Source organism: Vitis vinifera, chromosome 18 (assembly GCF_030704535.1).
Source record: "Vitis vinifera cultivar Pinot Noir 40024 chromosome 18, ASM3070453v1".
NCBI lineage: Eukaryota > Viridiplantae > Streptophyta > Magnoliopsida > Vitales > Vitaceae > Vitis > Vitis vinifera.
The window spans coordinates 25,479,638-25,490,645 of NC_081822.1; positions in this window are offsets into that span (position 1 = coordinate 25,479,638).

Sequence of the window (11,008 nt, forward strand, 5' to 3'; positions counted from 1 at the left end):
ATATTGAGGGTTTTGAATTTGACAATAGTAGTAAATGAGGCATAATTACAACACCTCTTTAATATTATTATCTTATTGGTGGTAGAAACACAAATATTAAAGAAAAAACTTTTTTTTCACTAAATATCAATTTCACCTAATCTTTGTAGGTCTTGATTCATAAATTTCATTTGTGGTATTTATTTTTAAATAATTCAATAACAAAGAAAAAAAACTTTATAGATAGTAAATATAATAAGAAAATTTTCTTTTCATTCGTTTTATGACATATGCACTCATTTTCAATTTAGTTTATTAAAAGACAAAGATTGGAAACAACGAGGTTCTCATTTTCAGATTTTATTTTTTAGCAATTTTTTATGATGAGAATTACGGTATCAGTCTCTTCATCTTATCACTTAAAAAATCGATTAAGTTGTCCTCTTATTTATATTTATATTCAAAATAATTTATGATAAAATGATATTAATAATATGATTAAGAATTAAAACATCAACAAAAAAATAATAATACTATGAAAAACTCTTTCACTAAAAAACAATGAAACCTATCTATAATATAACTTAAAATCAATGTTTTCAGAACCGGACCGGTGATCGAACCGGAAAAGTTACCGGTTCACGGTTCACTGGTCGGACCGGCGGTCGAACCGCTATCGAACCGGTGACGTCATAAATATATAATTTATATATTATTAAAATTAAAAATAATTATAAAAATTTTAAAATATATATGAATAAATTAAAAATCAATAATATTATCAAATTAAATCATATTAATATTTTTAATTTTATTAAATGGAATATGTAAAATATTTAAATGTGAATATATTCAAAATGAAAATTTAAACTAATTTTATCATTTTTAAAAATATTATTTTATTTTTATTTAATATTATAAAAAAATTTAAAATCCAATATATATTATTTTGTTTGCATATAAGAAAACAAAAGCTGTGTAGCCGAGTGGTATCTTGGGATGCTTATGGACCTTGGGGTCCAAGGTTCAAGTCTTCACGGGTGGGAATTGCTATTTTTTTTTTATATTGAATAGGTTGGTTAGCAATCCCACATCGGATTGCAAGTGAAATGAGGAGGCAAAGGATGCCTATAAAAGCTATCCACATTGAAGGGCAATGCCTTACCTCATCTGTTGGGCTCAAGACTAAGCCCATAATATGATAAAGTGGGGTGTGGGCTTTGTCATTAGAAGACAAGGCCCAGCATGGGCTTTTGCCCAAGCCTTTTATATAAGAAAGCTTTTAAAATGGTGGTTAACTGGAACTGTTCGGTTCGATTAGAACCGTCCAGTTCCACCGGGTCATCGGTCCGACCGCCGGTTTAGGCGATTCGTGACCGGTTTGATCGTTGAGCGGTTCAATAGGGCTAACCGGACCGGAATTGTGACCGGTAGACGGTTGAACCGGTACGACCGGCCGGTCCGGTCCGGTTTTTAAAACATTGCTTAAAATAAAGAATAATTTTTCACCAAACCTCATACAAAATGCACAAAGGAAAAATCTAAGAAATGGGTCATCTATGATGATCAATAAAAGACACTTTTTTTTTTGTGTGAAGTCTTGTTTTCTAGGCATTAAAGATCTTAAAATTCTTCAAGATAACAAAAATTTAACTCAACTCTCATTTTTTCTTTGTAATAAAAAAATGGCTCAAATATTATCTTCAACCTTCCCGTGATAATGGTACATTATCAATTGTTAAACATAACGTATTCAAATGAACCCATTTACTAATGGACCATAAAAAGGAATAATGGTCGGAAACAAATGTGCTTTTGAATTTTGCGGTGGGTGTATCCCCTTCTTTACATTCTTTTAAAAGCTACGCACCTCCCTTTTATCATTGTGAATAAATGACTCTTGGTACATCTCACAAAAGGATGAATATTTAATTTTAAATAAACAACTCGTTATATAAATAAATAATAAATATTGTTTTAGTTTAAATATTTTTTTGCTAAGAGCCACATAAATGACCAAACAAAACTTAATGATATGATTCAATTGTTTTTAGAGGCATACTTTACTCTTTCAAACAAATGCATAATTAAGAAAACATTACAAATTAATTAATATGTAATTTGTATAGAAATTACATATTAATTTTTCACCAAACCTCATAAAAAATGCACAAAGGAAAAAGCTAAGAAATGGCTCATCTATGTTGATCAATAAAGGACTTTTTTCTTTTTGTGAAGTCTTGTTTTCTAGGCATTAAAGATCTTGAAAATTTTTAAGATAACAAAAATTTAACTCAACTTTCACTTTTTCTTTTTAGTAAAGAAATGGCTCAAATATTATCTTCAACCTTCCCGTAACAATGGTAAATTGTCAATTGTTCAACATAACGTGTTCAAATGAACCCATCTACTAATGGACCATGAAAAGGAATAAAGAGAAAAAAATGAAATTGTTTGGTATGCAAATGGTCGGAAACTAATGTGCTTTTGAATTTTGTGGTGGGTGTATCCCTTCTTTACATTCTTTTAAAAGCCACACACCTCTCTTTTATCATTGTGAATAAATAACTCTTGGTACATCTCATAAAAGGATGAATATTTAATTTTAAATAAAAAAACCGTTATATAAATAAATAATAAATATTGTTTTAGTTTAAATATTTTTTTGCTAAATTGGAATACGATATACCTCGAGCCACATAAATGACCAAACAAAACTTAATGATATGATTCAATTGTTTTTAGAGGCATACTTTACTCTTTCAAACAAATAAATAATTAAGAAAACATTACAAATTAATTAATATGTAATTTGTATAGAAATTACATATTAATTTTTCAACAAACCTCATAAAAAATGCACAAAGGAAAAAGCTAAGAAATTGGTCATCTATGTTGATCAATAAAGGACTCTTTTCTTTTTGTGAAGTCTTGTTTTCTAGGCATTAAAGATCTTGAAAATTTTCAAGATAACAAAAATTTAACTCAACTCTCACTTTTTCCTTTTACTAAAGAAATGGCTCAAATATTATCTTCAACCTTCCCGTAACAATGGTAAATTGTCAATTGTTCAACCTAACGTATTCAAATGAACCCATCTACTAATGGACCATGAAAAGGAATAAAGAGAAAAAGATGAAGTTGTTTGGTATGCAAATGGTCGGAAACTAATGTGCTTTTGAATTTTGTGGTGGGTGTATCCCCTTCTTTACATTCTTTTAAAAGCCACACACCTCTCTTTTATCATTGTGAATAAATGACTCTTGGTACATCTCATAAAAGGATGAATGTTTAATTTTAAATAAAAAAAATCGTTATATAAATAAATAATAAATATTGTTTTAGTTTAAATATTTTTTTGCTAAATTGGAATACGGTATACCTCGAGCCACATAAACGACCAAACAAAACTTAATGATATGATTCAATTGTTTTTAGAGGCATACTTTACTCTTTCAAACAAATGCATAATTAAGAAAACATTACAAATTAATTAATATGTAATTTGTATAGAAATTACATATTAATTTTTCACCAAACCTCATAAAAAATGCACAAAGGAAAAAGCTAAGAAATGGATCATCTATGTTGATCAATAAAGGAATCTTTTCTTTTTGTGAAGTCTTGTTTTATAGGCATTAAAGATCTTGAAAATTTTCAAGATAACAAAAATTTAACTCAACTTTCACTTTTTCTTTTTAGTAAAGAAATGACTCAAATATTATCTTCAACCTTCCCGTAACAAGGGTAAATTGTCAATTGTTCAACATAACGTATTAAAATGAACCCACCTACTAATGGACCATGAAAAGGAATAAAGAGAAAAAGATGAAGTTGTTTGGTATGCAAATGGTCGGAAACTAATGTGCTTTTGAATTTTGTGGTGGGTGTATCCCCTTCTTTACATTCTTAAAAAAACCCACACACCTCTCTTTTATCATTGTGAATAAATGACTCTTGGTACATCTCATAAAAGCATGAATATTTAATTTTAAATAAAAAAATCGTTATATAAATAAATAATAAATATTGTTTTAGTTTAAATACTTTTTTGCTAAGAGCCACATAAATGACCAAACAAAACTTAATGATATGATTCAATTGTTTTTACAGGCATACTTTACTCTTTCAAACAAATGCATAATTAAGAAAACATTACAAATTAATTAATATGTAATTTGTACAGAAATTACATATTAATTTTTCACCAAACCTCATAAAAAATGCACAAAGAAAAAAGCTAAGAAATGAGTCATCTATGTTGATAAATAAAGGACTCTTTTCTTTTTGTGAAGTTTTGTTTTCTAGGCATTAAAGACTTGAAAATTTTCAAAATAACAAAAATTTAACTCAACTCTCACTTTTTTTTTTCGGTAAAGAAATGGCTCAAATATTATCTTCAACCTTCCCGTAACAATGGTAAATTGTCAATTGTTCAACATAACCTATTCAAATGAACCCATCTACTAATGGACCATGAAAAGGAATAAAGAGAAAAAGATGAAGTTGTTTGGTATGCAAATGGTCGGAAACTAATGTGCTTTTGAATTTTGTGGTGGGTGTATCCCATTCTTTATATTCTTTTAAAAGCCAGACACCTCTCTTTTATCATTGTGAATAAATGACTCTTGGTACATCTCATAAAAGGATGAATATTTAATTTTAAATAAAAAAATCGTTATATAAACAAATAATAAATATTGTTTTAGTTTAAATATTTTTTTGCTAAATTGGAATACGGTATACCTCGAGCCACATAAATGACCAAACAAAACTTAATGATATGATTCAATTGTTTTTAGAGGCATACTTTACTCTTTCAAACAAATGCATAATTAAGAAAACATTACAAATTAATTAATATGTAATTTGTATAGAAATTACATATTAATTTTTCACCAAACCTCATAAAAAATGCACAAAGGAAAAAGCTAAGAAATGGGTCATCTATGTTGATCAATAAAGGACTCTTTTCTTTTTATGAAGTCTTGTTTTCTAGGCATTAAAGATCTTGAAAAATTTCAAGATAACAAAAATTTAACTTAACTCTCACTTTTTCTTTTTGGTAAAGAAATGGCTCAAATATTATCTTCAACCTTCCCGTAACAATGGTAAATTGTCAATTGTTCAACATAACGTATTCAAATGAACCCATCTACTAATGGACCATGAAAAGGAATAAAGAGAAAAAGATGAAGTTGTTTGGTATGCAAATGGTCGGAAACTAATGTGCTTTTGAATTTTGTGGTGGGTGTATCCCCTTCTTTACATTCTTTTAAAAGCCACACAGCTCTCTTTTATCATTGTGAATAAATGACTCTTGGTATATCTCCTAAAAGGATGAATATTTAATTTTAAATAAAAAAATCGTTATATAAATAAATAATAAATATTGTTTTAGTTTAAATATTTTTTTGCTAAATTGGAATACGGTATACCTCGAGCCACATAAATGACCAAACAAAACTTAATGATATGATTCAATTGTTTTTAGAGGCATACTTTACTCTTTCAAACAAATGCATAATTAAGAAAACATTACAAATTAATTAATATGTAATTTGTATAGAAATTACATATTAATTTTTCACCAAACCTCATAAAAAATGCACAAAGGAAAAAGCTAAGAAATGGGTCATCTATGTTGATCAATAAAGGACTCTTTTCTTTTTATGAAGTCTTGTTTTCTAGGCATTAAAGATCTTGAAAATTTTCAAGATAACAAAAATTTAACTCAACTCTCACTTTTTCTTTTTGGTAAAGAAATGGCTCAAATATTATCTTCAACCTTCCCGTAACAATGGTAAATTGTCAATTGTTCAACATAACGTATTCAAATGAACCCATCTACTAATGGACCATGAAAAGGAATAAAGAGAAAAAGATGAAGTTGTTTGGTATGCAAATGGTCGGAAACTAATGTGCTTTTGAATTTTGTGGTGGGTGTATCCCCTTCTTTACATTCTTTTAAAAGCCACACACCTCTCTTTTATCATTGTGAATAAATGACTCTTGGTACATCTCATAAAAGAATGAATATTTAATTTTAAATAAAAAAATCATTATATAAATAAATAATAAATATTGTTTTAGTTTAAATATTTTTTTGCTAAATTGGAATACGATATACCTCGAGCCACATAAATGACTAAACAAAACTTAATGATATGATTCAATTGTTTTTAGAGGCATACTTTACTCTTTCAAACAAATGCATAATTAAGAAAACATTACAAATTAATTAATATGTAATTTGTATAAAAATTACATATTAATTTTTCACCAAACCTCATAAAAAATGCACAAAGGAAAAAGCTAAGAAATGGGTCATCTATGTTGATGAATAAAGGACTCTTTTCTTTTTGTGAAGTCTTGTTTTCTAGGCATTAAAGACTTGAAAATTTTCAAGATAACAAAAATTTAACTCAACTCTCACTTTTTCTTTTTGGTAAAGAAATGGCTCAAATATTATCTTCAACCTTCCCGTAACAATGGTAAATTGTCAATTGTTCAACATAACGTATTCAAATGAACCCATCTACTAATGGACCATGAAAAGGAATAAAGAGAAAAAGATGAAGTTGTTTGGTATGCAAATGGTCGGAAACTAATGTGCTTTTGAATTTTGTGGTGGGTGTATCCCCTTCTTTACATTCTTTTAAAAGCCACACACCTCTCTTTTATCATTGTGAATAAATGACTCTTGGTACATCTCATAAAAGAATGAATATTTAATTTTAAATAAAAAAATCGTTATATAAATAAATAATAAATATTGTTTTAGTTTAAATATTTTTTTGCTAAATTGGAATACGATATACCTCGAGCCACATAAATGACCAAACAAAACTTAATGATATGATTCAATTGTTTTTAGAGGCATACTTTACTCTTTCAAACAAATGCATAATTAAGAAAACATTACAAATTAATTAATATGTAATTTGTATAGAAATTACATATTAATTTTTCACCAAACCTCATAAAAAATGCACAAAGGAAAAAGCTAAGAAATGGGTCATCTATGTTGATAAATAAAGGACTCTTTTCTTTTTGTGAAGTCTTGTTTTCTAGGCATTAAAGACTTGAAAATTTTCAAAATAACAAAAATTTAACTCAACTCTCACTTTTTCTCTTTAGTAAAGAAATGACTCAAATATTATCTTCAACCTTCCCGTAACAATGGTAAATTGTCAATTGTTCAACATAACGTGTTCAAATGAACCCATCTACTAATGGACCATGAAAAGGAATAAAGAGACAAAGATGAAGTTGTTTGGTATGCAAATGGTCGGAAACTAATGTGCTTTTGAATTTTGTGGTGGGTGTATCCCCTTCTTTACATTCTTTTAAAAGTCACACACCTCTGTTTTATCATTGTGAATAAATGACTCTTGGTACATCTCATAAAAGGATGAATATTTAATTTTAATTAAAAAATCGTTATATAGAAAAAATAATAAATATTGTTTTAGTTTAAATATTTTTTTGCTAAATTGGCATACGATATACCTCGAGCCACATAAATAACCAAATAAAACTGAATGATATGATTCAATTGTTTTTAGAGGCTCAATTTACTCTTTCAAACAAATGCATAATTAAGAAAATATTACAAATTAATTAATATGTAGTTTGTATAGAAATTACATATTAATTTTTCACCAAACCTCATAAAAAATGCACAAAGGAAAAAGCTAAGAAATGGGTCATCTATATTGATCAATAAAAGACTATTTTATTTTTGTGAAGTCTTGTTTTCTAGGCATTAAAGATCTTGAAAATTTTCAAGATAACAAAAGTTTAACTCAACTCTCACTTTTTCTTTTTAGTAAAAAAATGGCTCAAATATTATCTTCAACCTTCCCGTAACAATGGTAAATTGTCAATTGTTCAACATAACGTATTAAAATGAACCCACCTACTAATGGACCATGAAAAGGAATAAAGAGAAAAAGATGACGTTGTTTGGTATGCAAATGGTCGGAAACTAATGTGCTTTTGAATTTTGTGGTGGGTGTATCCCCTTCTTTACATTCTTAAAAAAACCCACACACCTCTCTTTTATCATTGTGAATAAATGACTCTTGGTACATCTCATAAAAGCATGAATATTTAATTTTAAATAAAAAAATCGTTATATAAATAAATAATAAATATTGTTTTAGTTTAAATATTTTTTTGCTAAGAGCCACATAAATGACAAAACAAAACTTAATGATATGATTCAATTGTTTTTACAGGCATACTTTACTCTTTCAAACAAATGCATAATTAAGAAAACATTACAAATTAATTAATATGTAATTTGTACAGAAATTACATATTAATTTTTCACCAAACCTCATAAAAAATGCACAAAGGAAAAAGCTAAGAAATGAGTCATCTATGTTGATAAATAAAGGACTCTTTTCTTTTTGTGAAGTTTTGTTTTCTAGGCATTAAAGACTTGAAAATTTTCAAAATAACAAAAATTTAACTCAACTCTCACTTTTTTTTTTCGGTAAAGAAATGGCTCAAATATTATCTTCAACCTTCCCGTAACAATGGTAAATTTTCAATTGTTCAACATAACGTATTCAAATGAACCCATCTACTAATGGACCATGAAAAGGAATAAAGAGAAAAAGATGAAGTTGTTTGGTATGCAAATGGTCGGAAACTAATGTGCTTTTGAATTTTGTGGTGGGTGTATCCCCTTCTTTACATTCTTTTAAAAGCCAGACACCTCTCTTTTATCATTGTGAATAAATGACTCTTGGTACATCTCATAAAAGGATGAATATTTAATTTTAAATAAAAAAATCGTTATATAAACAAATAATAAATATTGTTTTAGTTTAAATATTTTTTTGCTAAATTGGAATACGGTATACCTCGAGCCACATAAATGACCAAACAAAACTTAATGATATGATTCAATTGTTTTTAGAGGCATACTTTACTCTTTCAAACAAATGCATAATTAAGAAAACATTACAAATTAATTAATATGTAATTTGTATAGAAATTACATATTAATTTTTCACCAAACCTCATAAAAAATGCACAAAGGAAAAAGCTAAGAAATGGGTCATCTATGTTGATCAATAAAGGACTCTTTTCTTTTTATGAAGTCTTGTTTTCTAGGCATTAAAGATCTTGAAAATTTTCAAGATAACAAAAATTTAACTTAACTCTCACTTTTTCTTTTTGGTAAAGAAATGGCTCAAATATTATCTTCAACCTTCCCGTAACAATGGTAAATTGTCAATTGTTCAACATAACGTATTCAAATGAACCCATCTACTAATGGACCATGAAAAGGAATAAAGAGAAAAAGATGAAGTTGTTTGGTATGCAAATGGTCGGAAACTAATGTGCTTTTGAATTTTGTGGTGGGTGTATCCCCTTCTTTACATTCTTTTAAAAGCCACACAGCTCTCTTTTATCATTGTGAATAAATGACTCTTGGTATATCTCCTAAAAGGATGAATATTTAATTTTAAATAAAAAAATCGTTATATAAATAAATAATAAATATTGTTTTAGTTTAAATATTTTTTTGCTAAATTGGAATACGATATACCTCGAGCCACATAAATGACCAAACAAAACTTAATGATATGATTCAATTGTTTTTAGAGGCATACTTTACTCTTTCAAACAAATGCATAATTAAGAAAACATTACAAATTAATTAATATGTAATTTGTATAGAAATTACATATTAATTTTTCACCAAACCTCATAAAAAATGCACAAAGGAAAAAGCTAAGAAATGGGTCATCTATGTTGATAAATAAAGGACTCTTTTCTTTTTGTGAAGTCTTGTTTTCTAGGCATTAAAGACTTGAAAATTTTCAAAATAACAAAAATTTAACTCAACTCTCACTTTTTCTCTTTAGTAAAGAAATGACTCAAATATTATCTTCAACCTTCCCGTAACAATGGTAAATTGTCAATTGTTCAACATAACGTGTTCAAATGAACCCATCTACTAATGGACCATGAAAAGGAATAAAGAGACAAAGATGAAGTTGTTTGGTATGCAAATGGTCGGAAACTAATGTGCTTTTGAATTTTGTGGTGGGTGTATCCCCTTCTTTACATTCTTTTAAAAGTCACACACCTCTGTTTTATCATTGTGAATAAATGACTCTTGGTACATCTCATAAAAGGATGAATATTTAATTTTAATTAAAAAATCGTTATATAGAAAAAATAATAAATATTGTTTTAGTTTAAATATTTTTTTGCTAAATTGGCATACGATATACCTCGAGCCACATAAATAACCAAATAAAACTGAATGATATGATTCAATTGTTTTTAGAGGCTCAATTTACTCTTTCAAACAAATGCATAATTAAGAAAATATTACAAATTAATTAATATGTAGTTTGTATAGAAATTACATATTAATTTTTCACCAAACCTCATAAAAAATGCACAAAGGAAAAAGCTAAGAAATGGGTCATCTATATTGATCAATAAAAGACTATTTTATTTTTGTGAAGTCTTGTTTTCTAGGCATTAAAGATCTTGAAAATTTTCAAGATAACAAAAGTTTAACTCAACTCTCACTTTTTCTTTTTAGTAAAAAAATGGCTCAAATATTATCTTCAACCTTCCCGTAACAATGGTAAATTGTCAATTGTTCAACATAACGTATTAAAATGAACCCACCTACTAATGGACCATGAAAAGGAATAAAGAGAAAAAGATGACGTTGTTTGGTATGCAAATGGTCGGAAACTAATGTGCTTTTGAATTTTGTGGTGGGTGTATCCCCTTCTTTACATTCTTAAAAAAACCCACACACCTCTCTTTTATCATTGTGAATAAATGACTCTTGGTACATCTCATAAAAGCATGAATATTTAATTTTAAATAAAAAAATCGTTATATAAATAAATAATAAATATTGTTTTAGTTTAAATATTTTTTTGCTAAGAGCCACATAAATGACAAAACAAAACTTAATGATATGATTCAATTGTTTTTACAGGCATACTTTACTCTTTCAAACAAATGCATAATTAAGAAA